Below are 15,290 nucleotides of genomic sequence, written 5' to 3' on the forward strand. Positions count from 1 at the left end.
AGGATTAGGGTTTTAAGGTTTTTAGTTATGTGCACCTAAACCTAACCATTTTTAAATATGATTTAAACAAAACCCTAGGTGTTTTAACTAAGGGAATATGTTAAGATCTCAAGGTAAGTTTACCCTAATTCTATTTGATTCACAAAAGCATACAAGTCAATGGACAAACAGATTTGAAAATATCTTGAAGGAGAACATTTTTTTAAAGGTATTCAAATGCCATTTTTGAGTTAATTAAAAGTTAATCAAAATAAAATATTTTTGGACTTTTGAAAATATATATTCACAAAGTATACCATTTAAACAAGAAGTGTACAAAAAATCAATTAAAAATAAGTTGATTTGGTATTTTAAATAAATTATCAAAGTTGCTAAAATAAACAAAATAAACTAGTGGTAAAAAATTAACTGTGGCCTTGATAAGTGTTGAACCCACGCCCTTAGGGTTACCATTGAACCAATGCGCTAAGACTGTTAACCAATTACACGCATCAATATATAATAAAATAAGTGTTCTAAAATCAGTTAAAACTCTTCAACCTCTAGCCCGTGGATTCTCAGAAAAGCATCACACTCAAAACTCAACCATTTTGGTATGTGTAAACATGAAAGTTGTTCAGAATTTAATCACGATTCAGACATGTATCATTCAATAATTTATATAATTTGTAACTCAATAATTTCTCAGAAAACCTCAAGAAACCTAATTTTTCAAAATGAAATTAAATGATCTATACAAAGAATAAATGGCAACCAGTTGAGGGCTTTTGATCCTCACATTGTGCTGAGCATCATAGAATCGAGTTTTATTGAAAAGGATGCACAAATGAGAGAGTTCAAGTTTGAGAACATACCTCTGAAACTAGAGATCGAAGGGTGCTTAAATGTACTTCCAGAAGTGCTTTGATGATCTGGATAGCTTCTTTGGACCTTGATGAATCTATTTGAATGCTTACTTCACCTTAAACTGCTCTACTCGAATCCACTTGCAAATGGCATAAGTGAAAATGAAGGATGATGATCAAGCTGTTAAGTATATAATATGAGTGTTGCTACAGCTTCTATGAGTTGTATGAAAAGTGTTTGGATGTTTGTTTGACACAGAAATTGCTTAGAGTTCAAAATGCACAAGTTTGTACAAGTTGAAAATTTGGAGCTTTCAAGTGAGGTAGTGAAAATGAGATTTTTTGTGTGTTTGATTTCAGAAGCAAAGGCCTCTATTGATGGGCACAATTTTTGGTTTGTGGGGGAAAAATCAAATTAAGAGGTTGCTTCAAACTCAAGTTGACTTGTTTTGCTTCTTTGTGAAGAAACCTTGAAAATCATGATTCCAATGGTACTTGCAAAGCTTTAAACATAACTTAGGGAGGCTCCTCTGCAGAACTGGTGGTTTCTTGTTGTATTTGAAAACTTTTAGTGCAGAACAAACAGGTTGGAAGCTCCAAGAAGGAGTTGTTGGTGATTAAACTAGCTTTTCAAGAATGTAAGTGTTAACTTTAGCCTTGAAATGGAGTGATCACTTGGACAATGCTCAAAATACTTGGACAATGACTCAAAAGAGTGTGTAATCCTATGATTAGGGCAAGTTTCACAAGTTAATGGACCTGTTATTGCAGATTTGATGAGTTTGAATTGAATTTGTAACTTGGTTTCTTCTTGTTCATAACTTCAAGCCTTCGAAAATCCTAGCTCATAAATGCTATGAGGTGTTCTAGTACTCTTTGGACAACCCTAATCATGCTCTATAAATTTCATGTCTGGTGTTTCCTCAAATTCAACTTCCATCTTAGCATAAGTGCGCATAAAGTCGGAAGAAAATTAGGTTAAAACTGTAGCGGTGAAATTCGTGAGACTAAAGCCATGAGAAAGACTTAGCTCATTTGTTTTAAACAGAGTCGTCACCGCGCTTTATTGTTTCCCAAAGGAATGGGAGAAAGAGTGAATAAAACCCACATAAGTTTTTGGCAAAATATCCTTTTTGGCCCCTTATGTTAACCTCGGGATTCATTTTGGTCCCTTAACTTCAAAAAGTGTCATATTGGTCCCTTAACTCTTCAAAGTGTGTCATTTTAGTCCTTTTTGTCATATTAGCGGCGGAAATAGCGACCGATTTTTGAGTTTTTCCGTCGCTAATGTGACAAAAAGGACTAAAATGACACCTTTTGAAGAGTTAAGGGACCAATGTGATACTTTTTGAAGTTAAGGGACCAAAATGAACCCCGAGGTTAACATAAGGGACCAAAAAGGGTACTTTGCCTAAGTTTTTAAAATCAAAACTAATAAACTTATCAGAGATTTGGGTACGGAGGGTTTGTTATACAAGGGGAAGGTTTTAAGCACCCCTCATATCCATGGTATCCCATGGGAACCTCTTTGAAAATGTTATTGTTTTTGTGTACATGTATTTTGAAAAGCATATGTGAACTTGTTTTAAAAAGAATGTGGGGATGGGAAAATAAGTTTTTAAAAGTGAGCTCGATAAGACACCGCATCTAAGGCCTACATACCCCTTTTAAAGAAAAGAGAAGTCAGAGCTTTTGTAGTTCATCTTAAAAGGAAAATAAAGGGCCCGAATTGGCCAAAATCTTTTTGGATGTGAGCTTTAACAATACTTAACAAGTTTTAAAAGGTTAAGCTTTAACAATACTTAACAAGTTTTTAATAAAAAGGGACCAATTCTTCTCTTAGTACCAAGGTTTAAAAACAAAAAAATGGTGGTTGAGCTTTAACAATACAAAACCATAAAATAAAAGCCCAAGCTTTAACAATACAGGGTCAATGGACTAAGAGTAGTTTCACTGGGAATAATTCTCCTCTTAGTACCAAGGTTTAAAAACATAAGGGTTTGGTTAAGCTTTAACAATAAAAAACCATAAAACAAGTGAAAAGCTTTAACAATACTTTAACACTAAATAAAAGAGATTGGAAAAGAGTTTGAGTACCTTGACAATTTTAATCAATACCATTCCCATGCCTTTGGATTTTCAACAAACAACTTAAGCAAACAATCAATGGATACTTCAAGTGTGTGTGTGTGTGTGTGTGTGTGATAACATGTGTCACAAAAGACAAACAAGTAAGTATAACAACCATCAATGATAATGAACAAGGATGTTTATACCTTTGGATGGATTCATATATGAATGAATGATGGATGATGAATATGAAACTCATGCATGTGGGTTAGATAAACAAAGCATATACAAATGATAATACAATGGATAATAAGTACAAAAATACAAGGATAAAAATCAACAAGTATATGTACAAAGGATAATGGTTAAGGTAAACAAATAAGTACAAAAAACACAAGGATTGAAATCAAAAAGTATATGTACAAAGTAACAAGTTCATCAATAAGCAAAGATCAACATGTTTCTTTTTGGATTAGGGTTTTAAACCTAGGGTTTTTGATTTTAATGATTAAATACCAAATTCTTAAAGAGAATTGGTCTAAGGGTACATGGAGAAATCAGAGACATGATATCCTAACCCTAAACAAATATTTACAAAAATATACAAAGCTACTTTGAAGAAATATTCAAAATAAAATATTTTTTTGATTGATTTTTTATACATAAAAAGACTTGTTTTTGATTAATTTTTAAATGAGATAAAAATAAATATTTTTGGATTTTTTAATTGATGACATTAAAATAGACAACATAAACAATCATACAAAAAAGAACAAGTCAAAAAGGTTGATTTTTCTATTATTAATGGATTTTCAAAGTTGTGAAGAAAACGAAATAAATAAGTGATAAAAAAATTGGGTTTTGTCCCTAGAAGGGTTTGAACCCAGGCCTTTTAACTCAACGCACAAAAGCTTACCACTGGGCCATCGCGCTATAGGTGAAAGAAGAGTGAGTCCAGTTCAATATAATATAAAACAAGTTAGAAAACATTGAAAAATAAAAGAAATAAAAAGGTCTGGGGCGAAGGGGATTCGAACCCCAGACCCTGGGCATGAAAGGACTAAGAACACGTTGGTGACCAAGTGAGTTGTAACGATGAATTCGTTAAGTGAATAACTCCAATACATTATATTTTAAAACATTTCATGAATGGAATTTCAAACTTCATCTTCTTCCTTCAGCAACAACAATGGCGCCAACTTTGAACATCATTAAAACTTAATCAAATTTAACAAACTAAGACTCTAACATGATCAGCACAGTACCACGAATTCAACCACATAGCTTTTAAAAATTAATTCAAACTAGAACTCATGAATTTCTAGAAAACACGTATGAACCCTAAAAATCAATTTTCAAATTAAATTCTCAGATCAAACAATTAAGCCTTAAAACATTGTGGCTTTTACTTCCTACATGATTTTAAACAGATTGGTAACAAGTTTCAATCAATTTGATGCCAAAATAAGTATACTCGAGTTTGAGTTTAATACCTCTGAAAATGGAGGTTGAATCCTTGCTTAGAGGTGCTACAGAAGTGCTGCAAGTATCTCGAAAGCTTCAGGGACCTCCAAGGATGCTGTTTGAATGCTTAGAATGCTTTGATCACCTCTGCAATTTCAAACTTGATAGTACCTACACAATGAAAAATTTATGACTGCAACTCTTGATCCAAGGTGTTACAGAATTGGATTAAGTGTTTGGATAGCTTCTATATGTGATATAAAAGGTATCTGAAACAAAAAGTCTGAAAACACACGAGCCAAATGAAAAATCTCAGTCCATGGCTCAAAGGTGTACTTTAATGGAGGTTGAAAAGTGATTTTGTGTTTGAGGTGTTTGGTAAGTGTTTGGAGATGATGGATAGTTTCTATAAGGTATATAGAAAGTGTTTGAACGCCTGGTTTGGTAGATTTGTGTTTGGTTTGAGTTTTGGTAAATTAAGACCTTTGTGAAGCTTTAATGGAGGTGAAAATGGTGATTTTTGGTTAGAGGGGTTTTGGGAGGTTATGGAAGTGTTAGATAGCTTCTAAATGGTATTTAGAAGTTGTTTGAAATCTTGGTTGACACCCAGAATTGATGGAACTCAAAATCACTAGAAAAATCCAAAGATAGGAAAAATGAGAATTTCAAGTGAGAGGTGACTTGGAGAATTCTGATGTGTTTGATCAAGGGAGTGATACCCTATTTTTATAGGCACAATTTAGGGTTTATGGAGGGAAAAATCTCAAAAAATTGGGTTCACATGTGATACTTGTACCTCATTGCTTATTCATGAAGTTATATGAAAATTGGAGTTCCAAGAGCAAGGTACAACTTCAAGCATGCTTCTATGACTTTATTCTGAGTATGGAGAGGTTGTTTGTGAGGTTCGAAGTGCTTTTGTTTCAGAAGAAACATGTTTAGAGGCTCAATGCAAGAGTGGTTGGATTAAAGCCTTTTTTTCAAAATGGAAGTGTGAACTTCATGCTTAAAATGAAATGATTCAATGGTTAAAGGCTTAAGCACTTGGATCATATACCTAAAGAGTGTGTAATCTTCTGATTATGACCTCTTAAACAAGTTAGAGGGGCTGTACTTTGAATATTCCAACAGATCTGAACAAATTTGCAATTTGGTTCTTCATGTTCTTCATCATTCTTCAAGTGTTCATGGAGGCTTCTTTACAAAATCATATCTCATAGCTCAAGCCATGGATTTTCATGCTATTGATCTCTTTGGAAAGCCCTTGCTACATACTTCAAGTCACTTGTTAAAAGTTTTCTCAAACTCCTTTGGAATCATGGAGAAAAATGGCCATAAAGTTAGGAAAAATTCAAGTGAAAACATTTAAAAAGTTTCTAAGTTTTTTGAACATAATCTTCAAAATTCTATATCTCTCAAAATAATCATTTTTGATGAAAACTATAGTAGAGACAAAGTCATTTTTTTATTAATATCTACAACTTTCATGTTGGGAGATTTTTTAGTGTGTAGGCAAAATTTGAAATTCCCAAAATTAGGTCAAAATCACTTAAAGCCCTAATTTTGACTTTTGTTGACTTTTTGATTCTTGATGAATTTTCTTGATTTCTCTTGGTCAAATGTCTTCAATAGTCATATGATGATAATTTGAATCCTTACAAGTTCATGGTTGACCATTTTTCTCAAAAGTCAAAGGTTAACTCACATAGTTAACTTTTCCAAATAAACTGCAGTTTTGTGGATTCGATATGAATTAAGCTCTCCTCTTCAAATGAATGATATGAATGGATTATAATATTGATCTATATGCCCTTGAAGCATGGTTTGAGCCTTGGAGCCATGTCCTGATTCAAAGTCAACCCTCCAGTGGAATTAGGTCAAAACCCTAATTTAGGGCATCAGGTGATCTTGAGAGTTGTTGATATTGAATTGGGCTACCCTTGGACTTAGATATTTATGAGATAACCCTTTGAATCATAGGAGAATGTTGAACTTCCTTGTGGGCCTCAAAACCATAATTTGCTCAGCCTCCTCTTGATCAGTCTCCTGTCTTAGGACACAGGTAACAAACAATAATTTATTTGTATTTTTGGGTTAACAAATGATATATGCATGATGATAATTATGATGATCTTACTATTTGGAATATGGTGGGATCTCAATGGTCAAAAATTGAGGTACAACAAAAACACTTTGAAATTTTTCTAAGTGTTTGGATGAAACTGCATGAGCCCATATCTTTCAAAAGGTTGATTGTTGGGAAAAAATTTCATTCTCAAAGCTGTATTTTGGATTGATATCTACAACTTCCATGTTGGAAGATTTTTCTAATTTAGCTTAGATCTTGATGTAATTTGTGAATGAAGTTAGAACTTTCTAGGCATAAAACACTTAAGAGTGTTCTAAGTGTTTAGAATTTTCCAACTTTGACTTTTGTTGACTTTTGATTCTTGATTGATTTTATTAATTTTTCTTGATCAAATGACTTCAATAAACATATATTCATGATTTTGATCTTCAAAAGTCCATGGTTGACCGAATTCCTCAAAAGTCAAAGGTGATCTTAAACAGTTGACTTTTTCCAAATGAATTGCATTCTTGTAAGTATCAATCGAATCAAGCTCTTCCAATCAAATGAATGATGTGATTGGATTATAATGAGGCATTGGAGATCCTTGAATCATGATTTGAGTCATGGAGTCATATCCTTATTAAAAGTCAACTTCCTAGATGAATTAAGTCAAAAACCCTAATTTGTGCACTAGATAAAAATGAAAGTTGTTGACTTTGAATTGAGCCACACTTGGACTTGGATTTTAATAAGGGGAATCACTTGAGAACATGAGAATGTTTGAGCTCCTTCGTGAACCTCAAAACCCTAATTTTTCTGAGTCTCCTGATCATTCACCTACCTTGAGGAACAAGTAAACACAATCTTTTTGTATATTTTTGTTAACAAATGATGTATGAAGAATGATAATGATGATGATGATCACACTATTCTCAAAATGAGGTGGGATCTCAGGGTCAAAAATTGGTGTACAACAGGGTTCATCACATAAACAACATACACCTTCTGAGTAGCAAATTTGGTTATAGTACAAAAAGCTAAGAACATGTGGCACATGTGTGTAGACTTTATCGATCTAAATGCTGCCTGTCCTAAGGACTTGTACCCACTTCCAAACATGGATTGCCTTAATGATGTATCCTAATGCTACCACACATTGAGCTTCATGAACTCATACTATAGGTATAACCAGATACAGATGGACCTCCTGGATGCTCCTAAAGTAGCCTATATGTCGAACCATGGAAACTACTACTACAATGTCATGCCTTTCAGCCTTAAGAACGTTGGCACCACATATCAATGTCTCATGGAAGTTGTGTTTGCCCATCAAATAGGGCAGAACCTAGAGGTCTGTGTTGACTACATGATAGTGAAAACTATTGAAGGGCACATCCATGCAGAAGATTTGGAGGATCTCTTGTAATCAGTAAGAAGATTTGCAATTGGAGTCATGATTGGATGGAAGTTGTTATTACTTGTTTTTATTTCATCTATTGTTAATGTTTCAAGAAGAACTAAAAAACATGATAATGAGGCTACAACATGTCAATCTTCCTAAGATTTACAAATTCATATGCCTTGGAAGGATGACATATATTCTTAAGTACAAAAACTTGGAAAGAAAGAACGTGTGCGTTGTATGGACAAGATTCCCTAACTCAAAAAATTGAAAGCTTTTTTTGTCTCAAAACCAAAAGTTACGCGATAAAGTGATAAGTGCCAAAGTATGGCTATTTTGTACATTAGAAAAGGGAACTTATTGACTCAGTATGCAAATTTCTTGTGAAAAAACTCTCAATCACTGATAAAATTAGGATTATGTTAGGATATTAAGTGTGTTGACCATTTCATTACAGATTTCACTGTTTTTGTGTATGTATTTTGGCTCTAGAGGAAATATGGTTTCTCAAGCACAAAGAGGAATTATGCTCGATAGGAGAGCCTCCAACAAGAATCAGGCGAAACCTTGCCCAGCAAGCCACCAGCGAGGACCAGGCGAGGAGAAACAGAAAATTTCCAAAGAGAAAAATAATCATGCTCGCTTGGCGAGCTATAGCGAGCCCTCTCGCCTAGCAAAGCTTTAGCGAGCATCAAGCAAAGCAAGATAGAAAATTTCTAGAAAGAAAATCATTCATTATCGCCCAGCAAGGTTGCAGCGAGGAAGCTCGCCAGGCGAGACAAGGAGGTTTAGGAAGGCGATGTGGCAGAAACTTCACACTAAAGAAACGTTGCTCGCCAGGCGAGATTAACAGGGCACAAAAACTATAAATAGGTTCAAAAATACATAGAAATGGGAAGACACTTCATTGGAAACACTACCCTAAAGATAAAGAGAGTAAGAGTGAAAACTTGAAGGATAGAAGCTGGACACGGATCAACCGTCGGGAAATTATTGTTAATGCTCATTCATCTTTATTCCTCTCTTTCGTATCAGGCTACCATGAATAGCTAATTCTTCTCTCTTGTAGGGATTGGATGTAATTCATTGTAACCGTATGTACGTTTATCAATCAGAGCATTATATATAATCTATTTATTCATGATTATCGATGTTATCATTGTTTTACCATTTAAACTTCATAAATTAGAATTGTTATTGAGAAATACAGTTAGAATCTTGGTCTAAGATAAAAATCTGTTAAACTATAAATTCTAGACAAAGATTTAGGGTTAAACATTCACATCAAGTATCAAATCTTAATGCTACTTGATTGTTTAATAGATTCAAAAATCATCGATTAATCAATCCGGTAAAAATCTCATCAGGAATTTAAACATAAACACTATTGTGAGAGATACGAGAGGATATTGATTAATATATAGGTTATGTATAAGTTATTAGTAAACTATGTATGCATTCGGTGGATGAAACCCAATCCCAACAAGTTGTCATATCTCTGAAACTTTATATATAAATTACCTTTTTATATTCTGTTACTTTTACAACCAAAACACCTTACGATTCTAACCACCATCTCTATATAAAACCCTTCAAGCGCCAAGACTTGGGTATTCTACTAATTCTCACACTTATATTACTTCTCACTCATTCAATGACTTGGGCGTTGGATCTTGCAAGTCCACCCCGCTTCGTATATCCAAAAGCTCACTCTAGTACACATGAGTTCTACTTCACTCCATTATGACTAGTTAAGATTCTTGAATGGAGTAATGGCGGCGTATGTGGGAATAGACATCTAATCCCTGTAAAATTCCATGAGAAAAAACTGTCTCTTCATTGCAACTCGGCAAGCCACACCCCTAGAGATTCTTCGTCCCTAATGTTTGTCTTCGCACTACTTTCAAAGATATGACGGGCACGACACTGAAACACATGCTTCTCAAAAGAAGAATATGTTCACAAAGAGTATCCTCGATAGTAGGATCCTGAAGCCACTCGAGAAACCTCCTAAGTAAGACATCTATGATAGCTCAGGGGATCCAGGCGAGCATATCAAGCACATGGATAACAAACTCGATTGTTATCATACTTAGGGGTGAAAAATGAAAATAGTTTATGCTAACCCTCAAAGGAGCCGCAATCACGTGGTTTAAAGTGTTAGAACAAGATTTGTTCTGATCAATTATCTTAGTTTTGATGATAACAATAATATGAATTTTGCTTAAGATAATATGGTACTCTAATCCAATGCAATTTCCTTTTCAGGAAATATATAAAGAGTATGCATAATTCAGCGCTCAGAAGCTTTGTCTCAAGGGTTCAGCATGCAACATCAAAACATGGTCTGGCAAGACATCAGAAGATGGTCGAAGCAGAATCAGAACATGGGTCTATGGAAGCATCAGAAGAACATGAGATCAGAAGCACTGAAGTTCTGATGGTATCACGCTCAGAAGCACTTCAAGGTCAGAAGATCAGAAGATGCTTTGCACCAAGCTGTTTGACTCTGATGATATTCAAACGTTGTATTCACAAACATCAGATCAGAAGGAAGTACAAGTGGCAGGCTACGCTGACTGACAAAAGGAACGTTAGAAGCTATTAAAGGCAACGTCAGTAGACACAGCGTGAACAAGGCTCGAGGTAGTTGACAAAAGCGTATAACATTAAATGCGATGTTGTACGGAACACGCAAAGCATTAAATGCACTCAACGGTCATCTTCTCCAACGCCTATAAATATGAAGTTCTGATGAGAAGCAAGGTTAACGATTCTGAACAAAACAACTCATATTAACTTGCTGAAACTCTGTTCTATTCAAAGCTCAGAATCTTCATCTTCATCAAAGCTCACTACATTGCCGTTGTAATATATTAATGAGATTAAGCTTAAACGTTAAGAGAAATATCACAGTTTGTGATTATAGCTTTTAAGAAGCAATTGTAATACTCTTAGATTTGATTACATTAAGTTGTAAGGAACTAGAGTGATCGTGTGGATCAGAATACTCTAGGAAGTCTTAGAGGTTATCTAAGCAGGTTGTAACTAGAGTGATCGTGTGGATCAGAATACTCTAGAAAGTCTTAGAGGGTATCTAAGCAGTTGTTCCTGGAGTGATCAGTGTGTGATCAGAAGACTCTGGAAGACTTAGTTGTTGACTAAGTGGAGAACCATTGTAATCCGTGCGATTAGTGGATTAAATCCTCAGCTGAGGTAAATCATCTCTGCGGGGGTGGACTGGAGTAGTTTAGTTAACAACGAACCAGGATAAAAATAACTGTGCAATTTATTTTTATCGGTCAAGTTTTTAAAGCTACACTTATTCAAACCCCCCCTTTCTAAGTGTTTTTCTATCCTTCAATTGGCATCAGAGCGCCGGTTCTAAGGTGCAAGCACTTAACCGTGTTTAGAAAAGATTCAGGAAGAGAAAAACGCTTCAGTAAAAGATGGCTGATGAAACTGCAAAGTCTACATCTACATCTGGCTCTGCTGAGCAACACAACGGTAACAATGGTTATACTAGACCGCCGGTATTTGATGGTGAAAACTTTGAATACTGGAAAGATAAACTGGAAAGTTACTTTCTTGGTCAAGATGGTGATCTATGGGATCTTCTGATGGATGGTTACAAACATCCGGTAAATGCCAGTGGCGTAAAGCTGACAAGGCAAGAAATGAGCGATGATCAGAAGAAGCTTTTCAGGAATCATCATAAATGCAGAACTGTTTTGCTGAATGCTATCTCTCATGCTGAGTATGAGAAGATATCTAACAGGGAAACGGCCTATGACATATATGAGTCCTTGAAAATGACTCATGAAGGAAATGCTCAAGTCAAGGAGACTAAAGCTCTTGCTCTAATCCAGAAATATGAAGCCTTCAAGATGGAGGATGATGAAGACATTGAAAAGATGTTTTCAAGATTTCAAACTCTTACTGCTGGATTGAGAGTTCTTGACAAGGGATACACCAAGGCTGATCACGTAAAGAAGATCATCAGAAGCTTACCCAGAAGATGGGGTCCTATGGTGACTGCATTTAAGATTGCGAAGAATCTAAATGAAGTCTCTTTGGAAGAGCTGATTAGTGCCCTGAGGAGTCATGAAATTGAACTGGATGCAAACGAGCCTCAAAAGAAAGGTAAGTCTATTGCATTAAAATCCAATATCAAGAAATGCACTAACGCTTTTCAGGCTAGAGAAGAAGATCCTGAAGAATCAGAATCTGAAGAAGAAGATGAACTGTCCTTGATCTCCAGAAGGCTAAATCAACTCTGGAAGAACAAGCAAAGGAAGTTCAGAGGCGTCAGAAGTTCAAAGAAATTTGAACGTGGAGAATCTTCTGATGACAGAAGATTTGACAAGAAGAAGGTCATGTGCTATGAATGCAATGAGCCTGGACACTTCAAGAATGAATGTCCAAAACTTCAAAAGGAAAATCCCAAGAAGAAGTTTCATAAGAAGAAAGGTCTTATGGCAACCTGGGATGAGTCAGAAGATGATTCAGACTCTGAAGATGAGCAGGCTAACTGTGCGCTGATGGCGACAGAAGATGACGGATCATAATCTACATCAGAATCAGATTCTGAAGAGGTATTTTCTGAACTTACTAGAGATGAGTTAGTTTCCAGTCTAACAGAACTTCTGGAATTCAAGTCTCAGATTAGTCTCAAATACAAAAAGCTGAAAAAGCTATTTGAATTTGAAACAAAGAAGCTTGAGTTGGAGAATTCTGAATTAAAAGAAAAACTTTTAAAATTATCCAATAATGTTGGATCTCCTTCTGATTCAGAAAAATCCACTCCTAGTCTAAACCATATTCTGAAAGAATATGATTTAAGTTTCAGGAAGTTCTTATCTAGAAGTATTGGCAGAAGTCAGCTAGCTTCTATGATATATGCTGTGTCTGGAAACAAAAGAGTCGGCATTGGTTTTGAGGGTGAAACCCCATACAAACTTGAACCTGTTGATGAAATGAAAATCACATACAAGCCATTGTATGATCAGTTCAAGTATGGCCACTCCCATGATATTAGGCACACTTCACATGCTCAAAGTTTTCACATTACACACACTAAGAAGCATGTGACACAACCTAGGAAATATCATGAAACTCTCATTAAGAATTATCATGCTGTTCCTCCTATTGCTTACAATGTTAAACCCAAGTTCAATCAGAACTTGAGGAGAACTAACAAGAAAGGACTCAAGAAGATGTGGGTACCAAAGAAAAAGACTATTTCTTTTGCAGATTCTCTTGGCGACAAAGAAGATAAAAGTCAACATGTCATGTCACCTGGACTCAAGTTGGTCTCAACACTTGAAGGGAAGAAGGACTGTCTTCCAAGTTCTGGTACTTAAATCTGTTGAAGAAACTATGTTCGTAGGAGATCAGAAAAGAAAGTTTATTAGTCTTGGAACCATCTGTTTTGTTTGTTTCCAAAGCAATGGTGTTTCGTTCTTGATTATTCTGAATGCTCTAAATGCTACAGAATATACAATATTGAAACATTGATTGTAGAAGAATCAATCAATATCTGGTTTGATGATAAACTTGGTTCTGTTGAAACAAAGCAGCTTAAGAATTTCTGCAGATACAGTTTTGTCTTATCAGAAGCTGCAGAACAAAGAAGTGAATCTCCAGAAGCTGTGTATATCAGAAGTAATGGATCAGAAGATCATTCAGATTTACATCAGCACACTTCAGAAGGAGTGTTTCCAGAAGAGAAACTTGATCAATTCAGAAGCAGTGATCGGAATCAGAAGGCGTAAAGCCTATTGAATATTTCACACCTGTCATCCATTATCTGATGATGAACACGTGTCTCTACGGTCAGTACGAAGCGTGCAGTTGAAAAGACGCCGACCTAGGTAACTGTATTAAATCATTTCATTTACCATGCTATCTCTCCTAATGTCATTTCTCATTTAATGCAAAATGATTTAATTATTTTCAAATCTTTTAAATAGCCCGCTTCAACTTCATTCTTTTCTCCTTCTCTCTATTTTGTTGTACATCTTCTTTTCGCTGCATCTGTTTTTTTTTTACAAACCCTAGTCTTTGTTCTAATCTTACGACATAATCATCATGAACTCTTCCTCTTGTTCATCTTCCTCAAAAGAAAGACTTACTTCTTCACAAATCCTTCTACGAAATTATGAATATGCTCCTTTGAAAACTTGCTTGATACCCACGAAGGATTGGAGGTTTTATGTGAAACTGCTGTGGACTTAATCAATCTTAAAGCAAATGGCTTTAAGTGTGATGCAAGAATTCTTGAGCAAGGATGGTCCAAGTACCTTAATAGATTGGTTGGTCCAATTTATCCTGATCTTGTGAAGGGTTTCTGGGTACATGCAACGGTTACCCCAACGGCCATCATTTCATTCGTGCTAGGGCATGAAGTGGTTATCTATGAAAAACTGACCAGGAAGCTATACAATCTGAATGATGAAGAAGGTTGGTCTGGTTTTCGACATGCATCTGTTGATTGGTCGATAGTTGAAAAACAAATCTCTCAGTCTTCTGGGATTGACTCGAATAACACAGGCACCTTGAGGCCATTTTATAGAGTATGGGCTGAGATTATTCTGGGTTCTCTTCACCACAGAAAAAGGATGCTCTCCTCTTCTTACATGAGTCCAGATCACAAGCACACTCTTTTCTGCATTGGCAAAAAGACTGAGATCAACATTTCGCATATTCTGTTTGAGAATCTGAAGACTTCAATCTTTGAGTCAAGAGAAGAGGAAAGGGCGAAGTACCCTCATCTTTCAAGAACGACTATTCCGTTTGGAAGAATGATTTCAGACATTCTTATTGAAAGCAAAGTGCTGGACTCCATCAGAAAACTCAATGCATCCCATTTGCTTGGAGTAGTTCAAGGTCCCATTTTCAATGGTGTGGATTTGTTCAGATTAGAACTCATTCAAAATGTACCTTCTGTGTGCTCAAGCTTTCCTGACATTCTCTCAAGAAGAGTTGCTGTTGAAGGTTTTGCCTCCTTGTTTCAAGAAGAACTGCATCAGGTTGTCAAGTCTTACCTGGAAGATTGTGTTAGGAAGCAATCAGGTATTGATCCTGCTTGGATCCGTGGCAGAGTACTTCCGTCCAAGGCTGACCTTTTGAAGAAGGATCAGAAGGAACAAAAGGCTAGGTTTAAAAGAAAAGCCCGAGAAGATGAGGCTAAGGAAGCCAAGAAGTTAAGAGTCACCTTTGATCCTGACAAGGTGGATTCTGAAGAACGAAGGGAGAAAAGGATTAGAGATTCCTTTCGCAGAACCAGATCTTCTTCTTCTGTGCAAATCTCCAGGCAGGTTTTTACTCCACCTCCCTCTGTCCCTAAACCATCCTTCCAATCACCTCCATCTGAACCAAAAATAAACTTCACCTTACCAAATCCTTCTCCATCAACCTCCTCCTCTCCCATTCTAAA

The sequence above is a fragment of the Vicia villosa genome, unplaced genomic scaffold (genome assembly GCF_029867415.1).
Source record: "Vicia villosa cultivar HV-30 ecotype Madison, WI unplaced genomic scaffold, Vvil1.0 ctg.004079F_1_1, whole genome shotgun sequence".
NCBI lineage: Eukaryota > Viridiplantae > Streptophyta > Magnoliopsida > Fabales > Fabaceae > Vicia > Vicia villosa.